Genomic DNA, 24098 nt, shown 5'->3' with positions numbered 1-24098 from the left:
CTCCCCCTTTCTCTCCTATAAAAATAGTGAGCACTTAAGTTCACAGGTTTTTTTTTAAGTTAATTACTACTTACCTCCCTCACAGAATTGTCAAAACTAGTCCTTAATCTGGAATTGACCCCTGACACCACGACATTACTTTGCATTCACGGGATGTACAAACAATTTCATTAAACACAACTGTATTACCCTAACATTTTACAGATTATTATCATTATGATATAGAATTATTTATAGAAATAAACTGACTTTTGTACAACTGGCATTAATTATTTTGAGCCCCAACTACTAGTAGTAGAAAAAAAACATAATAGTATAAAAAATGAGATGACACCTACTAGTCAAAGGAAACACTCTCCTTATGCCAGGCATTGCTCTGGCTTTAAAAAATATTATGTCACAAGAGCCTTAGTAAAGTTCAGTGAAACAAGTGATTAACCAATTGCACATTTTCCCATTTTTTAAATTTCTTTATTGGAGGATTAATGGTTTACACTCAACAGTAAAAACACAATAGTTTGTACATGCATAACATTTGCACGTAACAATACAACCCCCACTAAGCTGCAGGACTTGAACCCTCTCCTTCCCACCCCAGAGTCTTATACTTTGGTGCAATACACCAACTCCAGTCCAAGTTCTGCTTAGAATTTTCCCTTCTGATCTTGTTTTTCAATTTCTGTCTATGAGTGAGAACATCCCATATTCATCCTTCTGTTTCTGACTTATCTCACTTAACATGATGCCTTCGAGCTCCGTCCAAGATGGGGTAAAGAAGGTGAATTTGCCATGAACCTGAGACTTTGGAGCCTCAGGAGTAAGAGTCTCTTTGCAGAACCATTATGCCATCTACCTCTGTTCACATTTCTCAGTTCTCCACACAACAATTCAACCTCCCCTAGGTCCTCCTTTGTCGTCATGGCGAATTGCACATTTTAACAATTCTTTCTTTTCTATACATGAAAAGATATATTGGTGTCTTTAAGAATACTATAAATACCCCTTTGTGGGCCCCCATAGGACCTTACCCTCAATTTGGATCAACAACTGTAGAGAATTTTCCATCCTCCGAAGGGAGGTTGGACAACATACTCTATGCTACACCTGAGGAAGATGGGTCCTGAAATTGGGGCAGCTTGGAATGTTCCTACTCATGACCACAGAATGTGAGCTCAGATCTACATGGATGCAGCGGTCACATAGGCTCCTAAGCTGAACAGGGGCCCCAGATCAGATCAAATCGATGGGGTTTACAGTCAACAATATTTATACACCTTTCCCATATTTTGGAGCTATTCTTTTCCCTGATGCAGCTTTCTGGTCCTTTTTCCAGCCATGACATCAGTATAGTCATGGACCCATTGCAGTATAACTAAAATAGACCTACTAGCTATCTACAAAATGAAGACCCCCCCAACTCTTTATCTGAACTATTTCAGCCTTTAGATTCATAATTAGTCAACAATTTGTTTGGCTTTATATGTTGACTCTTTTTAGCCACCAGGTTCCATATGTTAACATCATGCCAACCGGACCTCCCTGGGCAGATGACCCCACCAATATGTCCTGGAGCCCCGCTTCCCCGATCTCTGCCACACTAGGGAAAGAGAGAGACAGGCTGGGAGTATAGACCAACCTGTCAACACCCATGTTCAGCAGGGAAGCAATTACAGAAGCCAGACCTTCCACCTTCTGCACCCCATAATGACCCTGGGTCCATCACTCTGGTACATGTGCTGCCGGGAATTGAACTCTGGACCTCATGCTTGAGAACCTGAAGCCCTATCCACTGTGCCACCTTCCGGACCACTGTTTATCTTTTTTTTGTGAATAAGTTAGGAAACAATCTGAATAAAACAACGTTGAATTTGCTTCACTGATATTTCCTTGGGTTTCAGTTGTATCACATCCACCATGTTCTTGCACATTGTAATGTGTGTGCTTAACCAGGTGCACTGCCACCCAGCCCCATCATGTTTTATGAATATCTTTTTTATTGCCCTTGTTGTTACACTTGTAGCTGTCATTATAATTATTGTTGTCACTGCTGTTATTTTTGTTGGATAGGACAGAGAGAAATAGAGAGAGGAGGGGAGACAGAGAGGGTGAGAGACAGACACCTGCAGACCTGCTTCACCACCCATGAAGCGACCCCACCCTGCAGGTGGGGAGGCACCGGCTCGAACTGAGATCCTTACGCTGGTCCTTGCACTTCATGCCATGTGCATTTAACCCACTGTGCTACCACCTGACCCCGTCTATGAATATCTTGAAACTAATTATCACTATTTCATTAGGAGGCAGCTTTCAATATTGGCTCATATGACATTTTTAGTGGAAAAGAAAATGGAGTAGGAAGTGAGAAAATGACCGAGTGAGATTATGTGCATGCCTTTATTGTTAATATTCATCAAGCCAAACTTGGGAGGATTCCTTGGGCTCCATGAAATACACTATATGTATCATACTGGATATAATCATTCTTTTTTTAAAAAATAATTATCTTTATTTGTTGGACAGAGACAGCCAGAAATTGAGAGGGAAGGGGGTGATAGAGAGGGAGAGAGACAGAGAAACCCCCACAACACTGCTTCACCATTCGCAAAGCTTTCCCCCTGCAGGTGGGGAGCAGGGACTTGAACCCTGGTCCTTGCACATTGTAATATGTGAGCTCAACCAGGTGTGTCACTGTCTGGTCCTCTGGACATAATCATTATATATATTTCTTTATTGGGGGATTAATGGTTTACAATTGACAGTAAAATACAATAGTGTGTACATGTATAACATTTCCACATAAACCCCCACTAGGTCCTCCTCTGCCATCATGTTCTAGGACCTGTACCTCCACCCCCACCCCTGAGTCTTACTTTAGTGCAATACACCAACTTCAGTCCAAGTACTGCTTAGTGTTTTCCCTTCTGATCTTGTTTTTCAACTTCTATGAGTGAGAGCAACCCATATTCATCCTTTTGTTTCTATCTCACTTAACATGATTTCTTCAAGCTCGATCCAAGGTGGGGACATTTTTTTTTTTTTTTGAATTTTAAAACCTACTGTTTGGTGGTCCGGGAGGTGGCACAATGGATAAAGCATTGGATTCTCGACCATGAGGTCCTGAGTTCATTCCCGGCAGCACATGTACCAGAGTGATGTCTGGTTCTTTCTCTCCTCCTACCTCTCTTATGAATAATTAAATAAATTCTTTTTAAAAAACCCACTGTTTGAGCAACTTTCAAATATATAATGTAGAAATGTATATTTCTATCCCCCTTTTAAGAGTACACACATAGTATAATACCTGGTACTTAGAGCTTCACAATGTATTTGTAATATTAACTAAGATGTATTAACTTCCATGAGTTTGAGATGGTATATATTTCCTTTCCCATGCTGGATACTATAACCTCTTTTACCTTCTACCATTTCCACCACCAAAACTCATGTATGTGCAGTGTCCAGGTATACTGGTGACTAGAAATTACTCTTGTAAGTTGCTTTCAACTCACATCAGAATCAAGCCCTTTATAAAACATATTCATATAATTTTCAGCTCAAGTCAAGCCTATCTATCTCCCTAAATAAATGAAACCTCCCTTCAAATATTCTATTTTCTTCTCTAAGTTTATGTCAAAAATCATCGTGATTAATAGTAAACATGTTCACTACATTCAATGGAAAGATAACAAATTCTTCAGAAGTCACATTGAGTGTAGTGGACATGTTGACTTTTAATTATGATGATTAATTATCAGAAGACAGAAAGTACACCAGTTATTTTAACACAGAGAACACAAAGTTTGCTTAATCAAATATTTATTTATGTATTTATTTATTTTGATAAATATAGGATAGATGATCTCTTGCTATGTGTTCTAGATGTCAATGTTACCTATATACAAGTTAGAATCAGCAAAATGAGCTCATATATATAAAATCTGGTTGATGAAGGAGCTAGGTAAGAGACAGATGTCATATGAAATATCAGAATGAATTATATCTTAATAGAATGCTCATTACTAACTAGGTATAAAATTGGTGACTTGGGTTCCTAAGAAGACAAAGAAAAATTTAAAGGCATACCAAAGATAGATACTTCAGGAAACTGTCAGTCTTATAGACGAAGAAACAAAAACTGTTAACAACTGAGCTGCTACCCAGGAAGGTCTCTCAGAGAGCACAGACTGACTGAGCCCTGCTAATGCATGAGTGTCTAAGGGTGGTTAGGATGATGCAGCCAGTAGGTGAATAATGGAAAAACTGCACTCTGATTACAGCTGTTCCCATAGAAACAGTGGTTGCCTGAGAAATGAAGAGTCATTGTGCTGATGTGATAGAAAAAAAAAGTAGAAGGAACTCCCTTCTTCCTGATAGGTCTAGACCCCAAAGGCAGAGAAAGTAGGGAGACAGACATGTGCTGTGCAGAGAGACTCAACGTGGAAAACAAAAACAGAGCATGGAAGGAGGGTTTGAGGCTGAGAGGCAGTAATTTGATAATGAATATGCTTCCTCTTCCAATCTGGAAGACAGTTACATTCCACAGACTACACTGGCAAGACAGCTTTTTTTGCTAAAGAGTTTCAAGTTTTAATGTTCATGTAGGATCCCTTTCCATATTTGACCTAGGATGTTAATATACAAACATATTTCTTTTGAAAAATCATGTGTGTATGTGTCTGTATTATAAACAATTTCAATAGGACACTGTCTATAAAATATCATTTCCCTATGAATTCCATTTCAATTTCCATTTTCTTTCTTTCATCCTTCCCCACATATCCTGTCTTCCTTAAGTTAGATTAATTGTAAGAATGGAAACTTCTTGCTATAGGTGAGCAGGTAACAATTTTATTCCCACCTTAGGTCAGAATGAGCAAGATGCTATTGTTTCTTAATTTTTGTAACTTTTATTTATAAAATGGAAACAGTGGCAAGACCATAGGATAAGAGGGATACAATTCCACACAATTCCCACCACCAGAACTCCATATTCCATCCCCTCCCCTGATAACTTTCCTATTCTTTATCCCTCTGGGGGTATGGACCCGGGATCATTATGGGGTGCAGAAATGTAAGGTCTTGCTTCTGTAATTGCTTCCCCGCTGAACATGGGTGTTAGCAAGTTTTTCTTTTTTAAGAAAAAAAACAGAAGCTGGTGAGATGCAAGTTGATGGGGCGGCAGCAAGGGGCTGGATGCCAAGCTAAACTTTAGTACTGAAGAAAAGCAAGACTCTTGACTATTAAGTGTGTTTTTAAAATTCTGTAAAGTCTCTAAAATCCTGAGGCAGGATCAAGTAAGTTTTTCAAGGACCATGTAGGCTCTTCAGTTAAGCAAAAGGATTAGAAAAAAATTATCTTAATAAAATGTTAAGCCTTGATTAAACAGCACTTCCTGTTGTAAGAGAAGATGCTATTCTAAGAGAAATAAATTCAAATGAATTTCCCCTTCACATCTTGAGGAAGCTAATGTTCATAGGGAGAAGGGAAGATCTTCACTCACATTATCCTGATCTATGTCACACTGGACGTTCCACTACACAGAGAAACTGGACACCAGAAAGGCAATTTGATGTGGCTGCTGGGATTTCTCACATCAGCAGCCATGACACAGTTGCATGAGACTACTAAACATGAGCCCTTCTGGTTCCCTATCCTCATATCCCTCCACCTACTGTTTAGACACTGACAGAGAGCAAATATCTAGACAACAGAGCAAGTGACAGATTGTTTAAAGAGGAGAACTATCATTTTCCAGGAAAGATTCAGAAAACATACCGAATGCTAGAGCAGTAGGTGAGTGTGGCAAAAAATTTAAAAAGATGTGGGGGGGGGGGGGAGAGAGAGAGAGAGAGAGAGAGAGAGAGAGAAGCAGGACACTGATGAGCCCTGGCTTAGGGTGGTTAACAGGGCATTGAACCTGTGGTCTCTGGGTTCTCACTCTTGGAAGCTGATACCCAACAGAATATGCTGTCTTCCTTGATTTTGTTTTTTGATTTTGATACAATTCCATTTCACATTGTGTGATTGCCACTCTTTCAAAGATAACTGAAACACCCCTGCCCCCAATAATTATTGTCTTCTTCCTCTCTTTCTGTCCTGCTAAACTTTGTAACAATTGATTCTTCCTCATTGCAGAAAAGCATCAATAATTTCGTAAACCAATAAATCAACAAGAATACCTACTGCCAAATACCACACTGGACCTATTTAAATAGCTATATAAAGAGATATCAAAATAGTCAAAGTATATGTGGGATGGGAGTTCCAATCTTACTGATCAGAGAAAACAAATCCAATGTGTGGTGGGTGTGGTATGGTGTGACAACACAAAATCTGACACAAAGTGGAATGGTTCACTGAACACATATACAGTTCTGGAAACCAAATTTACTTCAATAAAACAAAAATAACAATGAACCCCGATGGAAGAAAACTACTGGGTTGTCAGAAAAGTCATGACATGTTTTGTATGTGAAGATGTGTCATGATGTGTCAGACAATCCAATGTAATGATATTTACTTTATTTATTTATTGGACAATAACAAAGAAATTGAGAAGAGGAGGGTGGCAGAGGGAGAAGAAGAGAGAGAAAAACTTGCAGCACTACTTCACCCTTCATGAAGTCTCTCCCTTGTAGGTGGGAATCTGGGGTTTGAACCCATGTCTTTGTGCAATGTAATGTGTTCACTCTACCAAGTGCACCACCATCTGGCAACCTCAATTATTTTGTGAACCGGATGGACTGTCAGTATTCATACAGGTGGAACACAAGCATATCTGACTATAGTTTCAAGTGAAATCTGAGAATAAAAATGTGAGGCTTGGTGGTGACACACCCAGTTAAGGTTAAGCACACATAGGACTAAATGCAAGGACCCTTGCAAGGATCTGGGTTCCAGTACCCGGCTCCCCCCCCTGCAGGAGGAATGCTTTCTATGAGGCGACACAGGTTTGCTGGTGTCTGTCTATCCCTCTCTTGCTCTCTCTATCTCATAACACATACTCAAGGATAGACCACATGTTAGGTCACAAAGACAACATCAATAAATTCAAGAACATTGAAATCATCCCAAGTATCTTCTCAGACCACAGTGGAGTTAAACTAACATTTAAAACAAACAGACAATTATTACAAGTCACAGAATTTATAAACTAAATAACATACTCCTTAAGAACCACTGGGTCAGAGATTCACTCAAGCAGGAAATTCAAATGTTCCTGGAAACAATTGAAAATGAAGACACAACATATCAAAATACTTGGGACCCAGCTAAAGCAGTACTGAGAGGGAAACTTATAGCCATACAATCACATATTAAACACCAAGAAGAAGCTCAAATGAACGACCTTACTGCACACCTCAAGGACTTAGAGGAAGAGGAACAAAGGAACCCTAAAGCATCCAGCAGGACAGAAGTCACTAAAGTTAGAGCAGAAATAAACAACATCGAAAATAAGAGAACCATACAAAAGATCAATGAAGCCAAATGTTAGTTCTTTGAAAGATTAAACAAAATTGACAAACCCCTAGCCAGACTCACCAAATAGAAAAGAGAGAAGATGCAAATTAATATAATTGTAAACAATGGAGGGGATATCACAACTGACACCACAGAAATCCAGAGAATCCTGCAAAACTTCTATAAAGAACTATATGCCACCAAGCTAGAGAATCTGGAAGAAATGGAACAATTCCCAGAAGCATATGCCCTTCCAAAACTGAACCAAGAAAAACTACAAAATCTAAATGTACCAATCACAGACAAAGAAATTGAAACTGTTATTAAGAACCTCCCCAACAACAAAAGTCTGGACCAGATGGCTTCACAAATGAATTCTACAAAACTTTCAGGAAACAGTTAGTACCCATTCTTCTTAAGCTTTTCCATAAGATTGAAGAAACAGGAATACTCCCTTCCACCTTCTATGAAGCCAACATCACCCTGATACCAAAGCTGATAGGGACAGAACAAAAAAGGAAAACTACAGACCAATATCTCTGATGAACATAGATGCCAAAAGATTGTTCATCACAACCAAGTGGGATTCATCCCAGGAATGCAAGGCTGGTTCAACATCCGTAAGTCAATCAATGTCATTCACCACATCAATCAAAGCAAAGCCAAAAACCACATGATTATTTCAATAGATGCAGAGAAAACCTTTGACAAAATCCAACACCCATTCATGCTCAAAACTCTACAAAAAATGGGAATAGATGGGAAATTCCTCAAGATAGTGGAGTCTATATATAGCAGACCTACAGCCAACATCATACTCAATGGACAGAAGCTGAAAGCATTCCCCCTCAGATCGGGGACTAGACAGGGCTATCCACTGTCACCGTTACTCTTCAATATAGTATTGGAAGTTCTTGCCATAGCAATCAGGCAAGAGATAGGAATCAAAGGAATACATATTCGAAGGGAAGAAGTCAAGCTCTCACTATTTGCAAATGATATGATAGTCTACATAGGAAAACCTAAAGAATACAGTAGAAAACTACTGGAATTTATTAGGCAATATAGCAAGGTATCGGGCTACAAAATCAATGTACAGTGGTATTTCTTTATGCAAACACTAAATCAGAAGAAGACATCCAGAAATCACTCCCAGTTACTGTTTCAGCAAAATCAATCAAATACCTAGGAATAAAGTTGACCAAAGAAGTGAAAGACTTGTATGCTGAAAAGTATGAGTCGCTACTCAAGGAAATAGAAACTGATACCAAGAAATGGAAAGATATCCCATGCTCATGGATTGGAAGAATAAATATCATCAAAATGAATATTCTCCCCAGAGCAATATACAAATTTAATGCAATACCCATCAAAGTTCCTCCAAGTTTCTTTAAGAGAATAGAACAAACACTACAATAGTAGTGTTTATCTGGAACCTGAAAACACCTAGAATTGCCAAAACCATCTTGAGGAAAAGAAACAGAAATGGAGGCATCACACTCCCAGACCTTAAACTATATTATAAAGCCATCATCATCAAAACAGCAAGGTACTAGAACAAAAATAGGCACACAGACCAGTGGAACAGAATTGAAAGCCCAGAAATAAATCCCCACACCTATGGACATCTAAACTTTGATAAGTGGGCCCAAAGCATTAAATAGAAAAAGAAGGCTCTCTTCAATAAATGGTGCTGGGAAAAGTGGATTGTAACATGCAGAAGAATGAAATTGAACCACTTTTCTCACCAGAAACAAAAATCAACTCCAAATGGATCAAAGAACTAGATGTCAGACCAGAAACAATCAAATACTTAGAGGAAAACATTGGTAAAACAGTTTCCCACCTACACCTCAAGGACATCTTTGATGAATCAAACCCAATTGCAAGGAAGACTAAAGCAGAAACAAACCAATGGGACTACATCAAATTGAAAAGCTTCTGCACATCCAAAGAAACTATTAAACAAAAAAGAGACCCCTCACAGAATGGGAGAAGATCTTCACATGCCATACATCAGACAAGAAACTAATCACCAAAATATATAAAGAGCTCAGCAAACTTAGCACCAAAAAAGCAAATGACCCCATCTAAAAATGGGCAGAGGATATGAACAAAACATTCACTACATAGGAGATCCAAAAGGTTAACAAACATATTAAAAATTGCTCTAGGTCATTGATTGTCAGAGAAATGCAAATTAAGACAACACTAAGATACCACCTCACTCCTGTAAGAATGGCATACATCAAAAAGGACAGCAGCAACAAATGCTGGAGAGGTTGTGGGGACAGAGGAACCCTTTTACATTGCTGGTGGGAATGTAAATTGGTACAGCCTCTGTGGAGAGCAGTCTGGAAAACTCTCACAAGGCTAGACATGGACCTTCCATATGATCCAGTAATTCCTCTCCTGCGGTTATACCCCAAGGACTCCATAACACCCAACCAAAAAGAGGTGTGTACTCCTATATTCATAGCAGCACAATTCATAATAACTAAAACCTGGAAGCAACCCAGGTGCCCAATACCAGATGAGTGGCTGAGAAAGCTGTGGTACATATACACAATGGAATACTATGCAGCTATCAAGAACAATGAACCCACCTTCGCTGACCCATCTTGGACAGAGCTGGAAGGAATTATGTTAAGTGAGCTAAGTCAGAAAGATAAAGATGAGTATGTGATGATCCCACTCATCAACAGAAGTTGAGTAAGAAGATCTGAAAGGGAAACTAAAAACAGGACCTGATCAAATTGTAAGTAGGGCACCAAAGTAAAAACCCTGTGGTGAGGAGTAGACATGCAGCTTCCTGGGACAGTGTGGGGTGGGAGTGGGTGGGAGGGATGGGTCACAGTCTTTTGGTGGTGGGAATGGTGTTTATGTACACTCCTAGTAAAATGTAGTCATATAAATCACTAGTTAATTAATACGAGAGGGGGAAAATTAATTGTATGTCTCGAAGTTTTTCAAAACACAAACTGAATCTTTTCAATATATAGGCTGTATAATTGATATGCAGACTCTCTCAAAAGCCTAGACCAAGTAGATCAGAAGCAACCAATAGCACAGCTATATACAAGATACTGGGTACTGTACAGCAAACCATAACAAAAGGACTTTTCAAAGTTAACCCAATTACCAAATAATGTGATGATAACATTAACTATCCATTGTCTTTTTGAACCCTAAGACAGCAGGAACCTCACATCTCCACTATAGAGCCTCTACTTCCCCCAGTCCTGTCCCACTTTCCCGTATGCCTCTCCCAATCCATATCAAATAATATTGCATCTGCCGATCACAACCTAACCAACACAACGATTGCCACCTCAACATGCTTCACTTCAGACTGTGTCCAGAGACTTCACGTGTGGAATGACAGCCCTTCAACTTCATTACTCGGGTGAGACCTTACCTTTCATAGTATACTCTAATTTCATCTCAGGTGGTTCACTTTCTAACAAAGTTCCAAAACCTGGATATACACCAGTTTCTGTGAGAGAGAGCATATGTTCACATTTATCCATAAACTACGGCAAAATATATACCTGAAAGCAGAAGTACACTAGAGTTTGCAGTGAGTACCCCCCTAACACTTCCTCTCCAGTATTCCAAGCTTTGGGTTCATGACTGCTCAACAATTTGTTTGGCTTCGTATGTTTACTCTCTTTTTAGTCACCAGGTTCCAGATGTCATCAGGATGCCGGCCAGACTTCCCTAGACTGAAGATCCCACCAATGTGTCCTGGAGCTCCACTTCCCCAGAGACCCACCCTACTAGGGATAGAGAGAGGCAGACTGGGAGTATGGACCGACCAGTCAACGCCCATGTTCAGCGGGGAAGCAATTACAGAAGCCAGACCTTCTACCTTCTGCAACCCTCAATGACCCTGGGTCCATGCTCCCAGAGGGATAGAGAATGGGAAAGCTATCAGGGGAGGGGGTGGGATATGGAGATTGGTTGGTGGGAATTGTATGGAGTTGTACCCCTCCTACCCTATGGTTTTGTTAATTAATCCTTTCTTAAATAAAAAATAAAAAAATTTAAAAAGAATGTTAACAGCTTTCAATTATGACAACTCAACCTTAGTAATAAGTTAAATATAGTACAGTATAAATAATTGTAGTGGGCCAGAGAATGGACTATTATAAAGAAATGAAAATTAAAGATACATTCCAATGCTTGGAAAATTGTATAAATCTCAAAACAATGTGTTGTGGGGGAAAGCAGACCTCCCAAATGGATACGGATACCTTACTTATTCCATCCAGATGAGCTCTAAAAATGTCAACCTCATGCTTGATATCAGCAGCCAAGATAGTGGTCCAAAAAGGACAACAAAGAGGCACTAGCATTCTAGTCATGATCCGTTCCTTGTTCTGGTTGGTGCTCTTACACTAGTGAGTTCACTCTGTAAAACTCATCAAGTTGAACACTTGTTTATGACTGTTCTTAGTATGTTATACTTTGACTTAAAAGTCTGTTAAATTCCCAAATATATATATATATATATATATATATATATATATATATATATTAGGGTTTCAGCTTTCCTGTGTTCTTGTAAGCACTTGCTATATTCTTACCTTAATAACTTTTTAATATTTCATTTATTCATTTATGTATCTATTTTTAGTGATAAAGAGGGAGAAGGTAAAGGAAGAGGGGAGAGATAGAGAGAGAGATAAAAGAGTGAGACAGATACCAAAGCGAGAGAGATACCAAAGTGAAAGAGATACCAGAGCAAGAGAGAGGGAGATACCAGAGCACTGCTCATCTCTGGCTTATTTATGGTAGTATTGGGGATTGAATCTGGGACCTCAGAGCCTCAGACATTAAAGACTTTTGCATAACCATCATGCTGTCTCCTTACTCCCTTTCATGCATGTTATATTTTTCTTTGTATAACAGTAATACTAGAAGGCATAGGGTGATAACCCACTGTAATTTCAACTTGCATTTCCCTGCTAAATGATGCTCAGTAGCTTTCTATAAACATTTGACCATCCAAATGTCTTCAATGGAGCAATGTCTATTAAAGTCCTTTAACCATTTTGTAATCATACTTAACTTTATTTCCTTCTTTCCCTTCTTTCTTTCCTCCCTTCCTTCCTTCTTTTGTTCTTTTTTTTTTTCTCTTCAGCCTTCACCACCTCCTTCATCTTCTCTTTTTTTACACCAGGGATATTGCTGGGTCTTAAGACCTACACAATCTGGAACACTCCTATAGGCTATATTTTCCCTTCCTCCCTCCCTTCCTATCTTTTATAGAGAGTGAGAAATAGAGAAAGACAAGGAGAGAGGGAGAGGGAGAGGGAGAGCGAGAGAGAGAGAGAGAGAGAGAGAGAGAGAGAGAGAGAGGAGAGAGAGAGAGAGAGAGAGAGAACTCCCCATACTTGTTAAGCTTACTCCCTGCAGGAGGGAACCAAGGCCTTAGAAATTTAGAAACGTGTGTTCTACTGACTGGTCCCTGGTCTCTAAGCTATTTTTTATTCATTACTTTGTTTGTCTGACTATTGAACTATAGGTTTCACTGATATGTTTTATATATTAACCCCCTATTAGATAATTTTTTGAAAAAATTGTCTCTTATCCCATATATGGTCCTTTGATTCTCTCTGTTATCATCTATATTATATGAAAGCTTTGCAGTTGTATATATGGAATAGTCTCTATGAAATATTGTATGGAGACTACCCTCCAAATTAAAAACAAGAACATGGCATGATGCAACAATTTCATCACTGAGTATGGATGAATAGGTCCAGAAAAAAGTAGTGTATACATGCAAAGGGGTACTATTCAGCCCTTTAATATATATATTTAAATATATATTTCCATACTAAACAACATAGGTAAATCTGGAGCGCACTATGGTAGGTGATGTCAACCAGATACAGAAGGACAAATAATGCATGATTCCATGTATATGGTAAATGTAAAAAAAGAGTAAATTCATAGAAACAGAAAGTAAAATGGTGACTTTAACAGATTGGGGTTAAGGGATAATATGGGGCTATTTGACTGTATAGTTATGGCTTTCTATGCATATTTATAGAAATCTGCTTTAAAACAATAGTGATTTAGCTTACAGTTGTCTTATCAATATACAATTAAAATGTGTTAAGTGAGTAGGTCTCATGTTAATGTTCTCACCACACACACTTGGGGCGAGGAGTAATAGGAATATCTTGATTAGAGATATTCATATTCCCATATAACTATTGACACAAACTCATCAAACTACATAAATTAGAGATGTTCAAGAATTTTAGGTATATCAACTCTTCTCAAAAATAAAAAAAAATTAAATAAAATTAAAAAGGGAGATTGTCACAGTGACTGCTTAGACTTCTGTTAAATTGCACTAAAATAAACTTTTTAACTTTGAATCTCTAAATGATTTCTTTACATTCTTTTTCCTTTAGTGACTGGCCTCTCCAAATTTACCTTTGTATATATGACTCAGCTTTGTTATTGCTCCCTTGCAAAAAGCAGTCTGTTTTCAGTCTGTTCTTCCTACCTTTCATTTTAGTTCTTACTTTAACTTTTAAACATGTTTGTGGAGGCTGGGGGACAGCTTACAAAGTAGAGCACACAAGTTGCTATATATTAGTACCTGGGTTCAAGACCCAGAACAATAGGGGAGAAACCATGGATGGCACTAAGGAACTCTGCGGATGGTGGAGTGGTACTGTGTTATCTTCATCTTTGTTTTTCCAGCTCTCCGGTAAAGAGAATGGGCAAACCATGTTCAGCGGGGAAGCAATTACAGAAGCCAGACCTTCTACCTTCTGCAACCCTCAACGACCCTGGGTCCATGCTCCCAGAGGGATAGAGAATGGGAAAGCTACCATGGGAGGGGGTGGGTTATGGGGATTGGGTGTTGGGAATTGTGTGGAGTTGTACCCCTCCTACCTTATGCTTTTGTTCACTAATCCTTTCTTAAATAAAAAATTAAAAAAAAAAAAGAGAATGGGCTAAAATTAGTAGACTCTTTGGAAGGCAGCAAAAGCTGTCCTAAGAGGGAAATTTCTAGCAACACAGGCCCATATTATTAAACAGCTAAGATCTCAAGTAAGTTACATAACATCACAATTGAGTACTAGAAAAGAAGTGGCGAAGAGATGCAAAATCAAGCAGGAGGGAAGAAATAGTCAAAATCAGAGCAGAAATTAATGAAATACTGCCCAGAAAGATGATCCAAAAGATTAATGAAACCAAGATCTGGTTTGCTGAATAAAATAGATAAATCACTGCCTAGACTCACACAAAGAAAAAGCAAGAAATCTATGACCAAAAAAATCAGGAATGAGTGATTAAATTAAAAATTGAAAATGGGAAGATAAAAAGAATCATATGTGAATATTATGAATATCTCTATGTAATAAATTGGACAGCCTAGAAGAGATGGATGCATTTCTAGAATCACACCACCTGCCAAAGCTAACCCAAGAGCAAGTTGATAGCTTAAAAAATCACTAGTTTAGAAATTGAATCAGTCACCAAAAATATTCCTAAGAATAAAAGTTCAGGCCCATATGGTTTTACTAACGGATTCTATAAGACTTCCAAAGAAGAAATAACACCTACTCTCTGCAAATTATCCAGAAAATTGCAAAAGGGCAAGCACTACCAAACACATTCTAGGAGGAGGACATCACTTTGATCCCCATAGCAGGAAAGGACTCTATGAGAAAAGAAAACCATAGACCTATCTATATCCATGATGAAGTTTGATGCAAAGACCCTGAACAAGTCTTGGCAAATCGAATCCAAAAGCATATAAAAAGAACATATAAAGAGAACAATTCACTAAGACCAAGTGGGATTAATTCCTGGCAAACAGGGATGGTTCAATATCCACAAATCAATAAATGGAATTCATCATACCAGTAAAAATAAAGAAAAATTGCATGGTCATATCAACTGATGCCAAAAAGACATTCCACAAGATCCAATACACATTTATAATAAAGACTCTGCAGAAACTGGGAACAGAAGAACAGTTCCTCATCAGCTTACCTAACTTAACTGAAAAAAATACAAAACAGGGCTGGATGGTGATGGACCTGGTAGAGTGCACATGTTACAATGCACAACAACCTGAGTTCAAGCCACCAGCCCCACCTGCAAAGGGGAAGCTCCACGAGTGAAGCAGTGCTGCAGGTGTCTCTCTCTCTCCAATTACAACTCCCCAGTTTCCCCTCAATTTCTCTGTCTCCAAATAAATTATAAATAAAATATTTTTGAAAATCTAAAAAAGGGCCATTCCTCTACATAATAAGGATCATTTTTGACAAAGACACAGCTAACATCATTCTCATGGTGAAAAGCTGAAAGCTTTCCTCCTAAAATTGGGAACCAAACAAGGATGTCCACTACCTCCACTGTTGCTCAACATAGTTTTTCAGGTCCTCGCCACCACAATCAGACAAGAAAGAGATACCAAATGCATTCCGATTGAAAAAGAAGAAATTAACATATCACTATTTGCCGACAGGTTTTGTGAGGGATTTCAAGTGATAACGTTGCCATAGAAGTGTTGCCTTGGTTTCCTACAAGAAAACGTGAAGCAAAAGGGCTATGTCCAATTCTCTTATTTCAGTTCCCAGAGGACTCTTAGAAACAGGAAAGTTCCCTAGCACCTTGAGATCTCACTATGAATCCAGGTAAAATGGATTTTGTAGGGGACACCAGTAATTATGGTGGTAATGAGATGCTACTTTGGAGTTTCACAAACAACCCTTAAAAATAGGGAAGGATATAGTAGCTGTGAAAAGTAGGAAAAAAGAGAAACACAGGATGTAGTTTGGTCTGGGCTGGTGAGTTAAGAGGGACTTGGGTTGGTGGTGGGAGTGGTGTGAAGGCACCTCCAACAGGAAGTTAAGAGTCTGAACCCATGAGTCAACAATTGTCCTCTCAGTCACTATTTCTCCAATAAAATGATTTTTGAAAATGAGGGCAACCATATAAAATCTCCCATATCTCTAGTTCCTGAATTGTAGGTGATTTTTAGAAAACACTTGGAAAAGAAAATGTGGCAGTGAGGGGAAGAGAATTAATGTCTAGCTAAAGGTGTTGTATTATCACTGATAGAAAAGATATAATTGTTCACAGCAAAGTAGTGCTTGCCTCATCTTGGAAGGAGCTTGAAGGAATCATGTTAACTGAGATACGTTAAAAATAGAGGGATGCTACCATCACTGGTCACTTCCATTAGGAACATCATCACAAACCCTCTTGTGGGCCTTTCCAGGACCTTGCCCTCACTGCAAAGCAGCAATGGTAGGGACTGCCCTACTCTCCCAAGGGAGGCTGGTTCAACCTACTCTGCCACTTGAGGAAGACTGGTACTGAAATGAGTGCAGCCTAGAATGTTCCCAGCTATGACCATGAACTGCAAGCTCAGACTGGCAGGGATGCAGAGTTTACATGGGCTCTTGTGCTAAGTATGAGCAAATATAGGGCCCACATTGGATTGATGGGGTAAATCATTAATGGTATTTATATACTTTCCTCATGTTTGGGAGCCACTCTCTGCACTGATCCAGCTTTCTAGTCCTATTATCAATGCCGACACCATCTTCCCAGACAATATTTTTAGTCCACCTGCATGTTAGCTACTAGGCTTAGGCAAAAATCACTAAAGTTATGGACCACATTAAACATGCCTGAAACAGACTTCCTAACTTCTTCCTACATGAAGACCTCTAATTTCATTTGCTCTCTTTCTACCTTTTGGTTCCTGTATATTAAATAATTTGTCCTGCTTTATATTTTTTAAAATATTTTTTAATATTTATTCCCTTTTGTTGCCCTTGTTGTTACTATTATTGATGTCATTGTTGTTGGATAGGACAGAGAGAAATGGAGAGAGTAGGGGAATTCAGAGAGGGAAAGAGAAAGATAGACACCTGCAGACCTGCTTCACCACTTGTGAAGCAACTCCCCTGCAGGTGGGGAGCTGGGGGCTCAAACCGGCATCCTTATGCCAATCCTTGCGCTTTGTGCCACCTGCGCTTAACCTGCTGTGCTACTGCCCGACTCCTGCTGCTTCATATCTTACCACCTTTTAAGCCACCAAGTTGCAGATGCTATCAAGATGCCATCCTGACTTCCCTGGGCATATGGCCTCATCAATGTATGCATAAATCTCACCTCTCCAGAGACCTGTCCCACTAGGGAAATTTCAAAACAGGCTGGGGGTATGAATTGATGTTCTCCACATTCAGCAGAGAAGCAATTACGTAAGGCAGATCTTGCACCTTCTGCACCCCATACAGAATTTTGGTCCATGTCCCCAGGATGAAGAATAAGGAAGTTTCCAATGGAGGGGATGGGGCATGGAACTCTGTTGGTGGAAACTACATGGACTTGTATGACTGTTATACTAGAATCTTGTAAATCATTATTAAGTCGCTAATAAAATTTAAAAAGAGAACTATGTTAGGAAAAAAGAGAGAAGGATGAATACCAAATGAAAACCACTCATAAGACAGAAAGGGGAAATACAAAGTAAAACTTGACTGTGGTGTACTGCACCAAGGCAAATGATTCTGGGGAAGGAGGAAAGGGAGGGGGCTGGTGCAGTGAGCTTTGGGGTCCTGGTATATAATGGTGGAAAAATACCTAAGCTGAGGGTGAGGGTGTTTTGCAGACATCAAGGGGAGACAAGAAACTGCATCCAAGTGTCAACAACTGTACTGTAAGCTATTAACCACCCTCTCAATAAAATGATAAAAGAAACAGAAAAGAAACAGTTGTTCACCGTAGATTGAGTAGTGTGCACAGACCAATTACATGTAGGGAAACTCAGATTTGACTTTACAGGACCAGGTTAGAAGTGTCTGAAAGGTAAGAAGATGTTTGTTTTCTTGACAAAAGTCACATGGCCCAAAGTCACAAAAAAGAAATCCCAGTTTTCTGAATTTGGTCACAATGACCAAGGAAGAAAAAAATAATTTAAAGAGTACCAAATGAAAATTATTATATATTATTCAGCCAAAAAAAAAAAACCATCACACACACACACACACACACACACACACACACACACACACACACACACACACACACCAGAATAAAACTAAGCTGTGGTAAATACTCGAAAAGAACTTGAGTCAAAAGGGAAAAAATGTGGATGAATGTTACCATCAGTGTATAGATTTACTATTTGAAATCTACACATTGTGGGACCAGATGGTGGGGTACCTGGTTGAGCACACATGTTCCTATGCCTAAGCACCTGAGTTCAAGTCCCTGGTCCCCACCTGCAGTGTGTGTGTGGGGGGGGCAGGATCTTTGCAAGTGAAATAGTGCTACAGCTGTCTTCCTGTTTCTCTCCAACTCAATCTCCGACTAAAAAAATTAATTGGGGCCGTGTGATGGAGCACCTGTTTGAATGTACATGTTATCATGTGCAAAGGACACCGGCTCAAGCCCCCAGTCCCCACCTGCAGTGGGAAAGCTTTGTGAGTGGTGTCTCCCTATTTCCGACTACCCTCTTGCTCTCTTGATCTCTGTCTGCCTCCATCCAATAAATAATTACAACTTAAAAAATTAATAACATGAAATCTATACATTTTAATACTGAGGATCTATTTAGTCAAAAAGAGAAATCTAGGTCCAGATGTCTAATGAGCTTGAATTTTGATAAGCAAATCTGTTTTCAATGAGTAAATACAAAATGGATCATCTGAAGACAATATAATTCTGGGTATGCAATTTGGGTAGACCCATGTCAACCTATAATTAATCCCTAAAGTCTTTTTATTTATGATTCATCAATAATTATTTTGGATAAATATTTTATGAAATGCATTTTTAAATCTGAGAAAATTATGGTGAGTGAAAATTCTGTCTTGAAGGACTTTCTATTTATTTCTGGTTTTGTAAGCAGAATAATGTAAAACTTCTCCACTTGTGTTCCAGCATTTTCCAGCCATGCATTACATTTAATTAAAAAATAAACATGAATAAACACAGAAATTCATTATTCAAAACAAACTTTTAACTCATTAAAAAATTAAGTCAATTATTTGGAAAAAAAACTAGTGATTCTTGCCAAATTGCAACCTCCATGTCAATTAAGGAGAAATTATTCAAATAAATACATCAGTGTAAACACATTTTCCCATTAATATAAAAACAAAGATATGTTTAAGGCCCAGAGGTAGTACAGTCACTAGGCAAAATTCTTAGAGACTCAGAGGTCCCAGTTTCAATTCCCAGCAACACCATAAGGCAGAAGCGTCAAGCAGTGCTCTGGTTGAAGAAGAGGGGAAAAAATGAATACTGAGAAAGAGAGAGGACCAGGAGGAATAGGAGGAAATAAAAGAGGGGTGAGAGGTGGGAGGAAGGAGAGAGAAAGAGCAATGCAAATCTAAGAAAACTAAGCATTTTTTTTTTTCTAAATTGCTGGAGCTCTATTTGAGTGACAAAATATCTGACTAATCAGAGCCTCATGCCTGCCTGGGAAAGACTACCTGGAGGCTTTTTTTTGGATACTTCTTATTGTCTTTGCTCAGGCTGCCTGAGACAATCTGGAGCCATCCAAGCTGCAGACTGATGTTAAAGTTTTTAACTCTATTCTGTTTTATTATTACTATTATATATACGCGTGTGCCTTTTCATCCCTCTTTCTTCAAGTTGACCAAAATTAACTGTTATTATTTTTCCACTGCTAGGTGACTGGGTGTCCTATCCATTATGAAAAGAACTTTTTTCCCTCTATGTCTTCCCTCCACTCTCCCCTTTTCCCCTCCTCCTAATTAATTTAAAAAAAAAAAAAAAAAAACCTCTTTCCTTTCATTGCTCTTTTTTTTCTTATTCTTCTCTTCTTTTCTTCCTTCCTCCTTCTTCTTTCTGAATTGACTGATACTCATTTGTGAATTATTTTGGGGAAGAAATCTGACTCATAGTGGGCTCTCTGTGTGTGTCTCTCTTCTCTACTTCCTTTTCTCCTCTTGCTATCCCTAGAAATTACAGTGGACAGTAGATTTGCATAATTGTCTATTCTTACTTTCCCTTTTTCCTTTCTCTTTCTTTTTCATTTGGATTTGGTTGCTATTTTTTCTTGGACTGGAGGTATTGTTTGGCTAACTGGTACTGGTTAAACTGCATCAATCCTTTCTTCAGTTACTATTGTTGTAATTTCTGAGGTTGGTAACTGTATTTATCATAAAGGTATTTAGTATAGCCTGGCTTGTACTCAAAACACAACTGAAGAATGACAGAACCGAAAAATTAAAAAAAAAACATCAATAAAAATGGTTAAATCAGGAGCAAATAAAAAACTGTTGAATAATGGCACTACAATATATTCAATCCATAATATCAATAAATGTCAGTGGCTTAAACTCACCCATCAAAAGGCACAGAGGGGGAGGATGGATTAGAAAACACAACCCAAACATGCTGCATGCAAGAATCCCACTTGACCCAATAAGATAAACACAGATTTAAAGTGAAAGGATGGAAAACTATCATACATGCTAATGAACCACAAAAAAAGGAGTGATAGTCATTCTTATCTCTGACACCACAGACTTTAAATAAAGTAATAAAAAATAGGCAAGGCCATTACATAATGATCAGAGGATCAATAAACCAAGAAGATTTTACAATTATTAACATCTATGCACCAAATGAGGGACCGTCTATACATATCAACCACCTATTGAAAGAACTACAAAAACACATCAATAGTAATACAATAATAGTGGGAGACTTTAACACCCCACTCTCACACTTAGATCAGCAAAGCAGAGAATCAAAAAAGAAACAAAAGAATTAAATAAAGAGATGGGCAGGATAGTCTTCCTGGCTAGCTCAGTGGGTAGAGCATGTGACTCTTAATCTCAGGGTCGTGGGTTCGTGCCCCACGTTGGGCGCCAGATGTTGTTGTGCGCGGGCCACGGAGAAGAGAGAGAGGGGGTCTGGAGCGAAGAGGAAACACAAATCTTTATTTGCGCTGGCACCTCAGAGTTGGGTGCTAGAGAGGCAGGTTGGGCCACGTGGAGGTAGCGAAAATGGCCGCCTCACGCAGTAACCTTTCCTGCGTCTGAACACCGGAGTGAAGCGCTGGCAAGAGAGTGAGGTGCGGAAGAAGGGCTTTTATAGGAGTAGCTTTCGTGAGAATGGGAAGGGGTAGGAGTAACCATAGCACTCCAGGATAGGATAATAACTCTCGTGAGAATGGGAGGGGGGAGGAGTAACCAAAGCACTCCAAATATCGCGGGGATATAGACAATGCCCTGAGGGCACAAAATGGCTGAACAGGCACTCCGAGAATGTCCCAACTCTCACGGGAACTAGCAGTAGCCTGAGGGGACAACATGGCAGATGTGACTGCATCGGCACAATTTCCCAGCATTTTCAGAGTTCTTCACACCAAAAAACTGGAATACCCATTCTTTTCAAATCCACACAACACATACTCAAGGACAGACCACATGTTAGGCCACAAAGACAGAATCAACAAATTCAAGAGCACTGAAATCATCCCAAGTATCTTCTCAGACCAAGTGGAGTAAAGCTAACATTTAACAACAAACAGTAAATTATTAAAAGACACAGAATTTGGAAACTAAACAACATACTGCTTAACAACCACCGGGTCAGAGAGACACTTAAGCAAGAAATTCAAATGTTCCTGGAAACAAATGAAGACACAAGCTATCAAAATATTTGGGACACAGCTAAAGCAGTATTGAGAGGGAAACTCATAGCCATACAATCATATATTGAACAACAAGAAAAAGCTCAAATAAATTACCTTACTGCACACCTTAAGGACATAGAGGAAGAGGAACAAAGAAACCCTAAAGAAACCAGAAGGACAGAAATCACTAAAATTAGAGCAGAAATAAACATCGAAAATAAGAGAACCATAAAAAAGATCAATGAAACCAAATGTTGATTCTTTGAAAAATTAAACAAGATAGACAAACCCCTAGCCAAACTGGTGTGTGTGATATAGCACATCATAACAAAGTGATTTTTCAAAGTCAACTCAATAGCCAAAAAATGTGATTATTGCAATAACTATCTATTGTCTTCTTAAACCCTAAGACAGCAGGAACATGCTGCTTCCTCTATAGAACCTATATTTCCCCCAGTCCTGGAACCTCTGGGTGGGGCTTACTTTCCTGCATGTTTCTCTCAATTCATGCCAAATGATATTGCATCCACCGATCCCAACCTAGTCAATGCAACAAGTGCCATCTCAGCATGCTTCACTTTAGACTGTCCAGAGATGTCAGGCATGGAATGCCTACCTTTCACTGTCATTACTTGCATTAGACCTTTCTTTTCATAGGATTCTCTAATTCCATTCCAGGAGGTTTACTTCCTAACAAAGTCCCAAATCCTAGATATAGACCAGGCCCCATGAGATAAGAGCATATGTTCACATGTATCCATAAATTAGTGCAAAATATATACCTGAAAGCAAAAATACACAATAGTCTGTAGGGAGTCAGTATCAAGGTCATAATGAAATAGTGTCCACTTAGACTTAGATACACTCCTCACCTATTTCCTATTACAGTTCTCTCACTCACTCCAAAGCTAACTTTAGCAAAGCAAGGGACAACAAGTCTGAATAAGGGCAAGAGATTGGCATACTTTAACGATGACTCTAGTCACTAATAGGCCATTCCATCAGCTGTGGCCCTAATCGGGGAGTCAGTCCTGAGATTCCCAAACAGACTTGATGGGTCTAGAACTCAAATAAATCCCACTCTCCATTGTTACTGGTCATTTCTCTCAGGAACAACAAAATAGACCCCTATGTGGGCCCCCATAGAACCTTATCCTCAACTTGGATAAAAAATGATAGAGAATGTTCCATCCTCCAAAGGGAGGATGGACAACATACTTTATGCTGCACCTGAGGAAGATTGGTTATTATTGGGGCAGCTTAAATGTTCCTACTCATGATCACAGAATGTGAGCTCAGACCTAGAGGAATGCAGAGGTCACATAGGCTCCTAAGCTAATTATCAACCCCAAATGACATCAAATCGATGGGGTTTACAGTCAACAATATTTATACCCCTTTCCCATATTAGGGAGCTACTCTCTTCCCTGATGGAGGTTTCTGTTCCTTTTCCAGCCATGACATCACGTCCCCAGACAATAACTAGGATCCACCTGCATATCAGATTTCAGGCTCAGGGAAAAAAAAAACTACTATAGTCACAGACCCTTTGGAATATAACTAAAATATGCCTACTAGCTATCTACAAAACGGAGGATCCCCAACTCTTCATCTGCACTATTCCAGCCTTTAGGTCCATGATTGGTCAACTTTTTGGCTTTGTATGTTAACTCTCTTGTCAACCACCAGGTTCCAGAGGCTATCATGATGTCGACTAGACTTCCCTGGACAGACAACCCCACCAATGTGTCCTGGAGCTCCACTTCCCCAGAGTCCTTCCCCACTAGGGAAAGAGAGAGACAGGCTGGGAGTATGGATCCACCTGTCAATGTCCATGTTCAGCAGGGAAGCAATTACAGAATCCATACCTTCCACCTTCTGCATCCCACAATGACCCTGGGTCCATACTCCCAGAGGGTTAAAGAATAGAAAAATTATCAGTGAAGGGGATGGGATACAGAGTTCTGGT

This window comes from Erinaceus europaeus, chromosome X, assembly GCF_950295315.1.
Source record: "Erinaceus europaeus chromosome X, mEriEur2.1, whole genome shotgun sequence".
Classification (NCBI taxonomy): domain Eukaryota; kingdom Metazoa; phylum Chordata; class Mammalia; order Eulipotyphla; family Erinaceidae; genus Erinaceus; species Erinaceus europaeus.
This window is presented reverse-complemented; position numbering follows the sequence as displayed.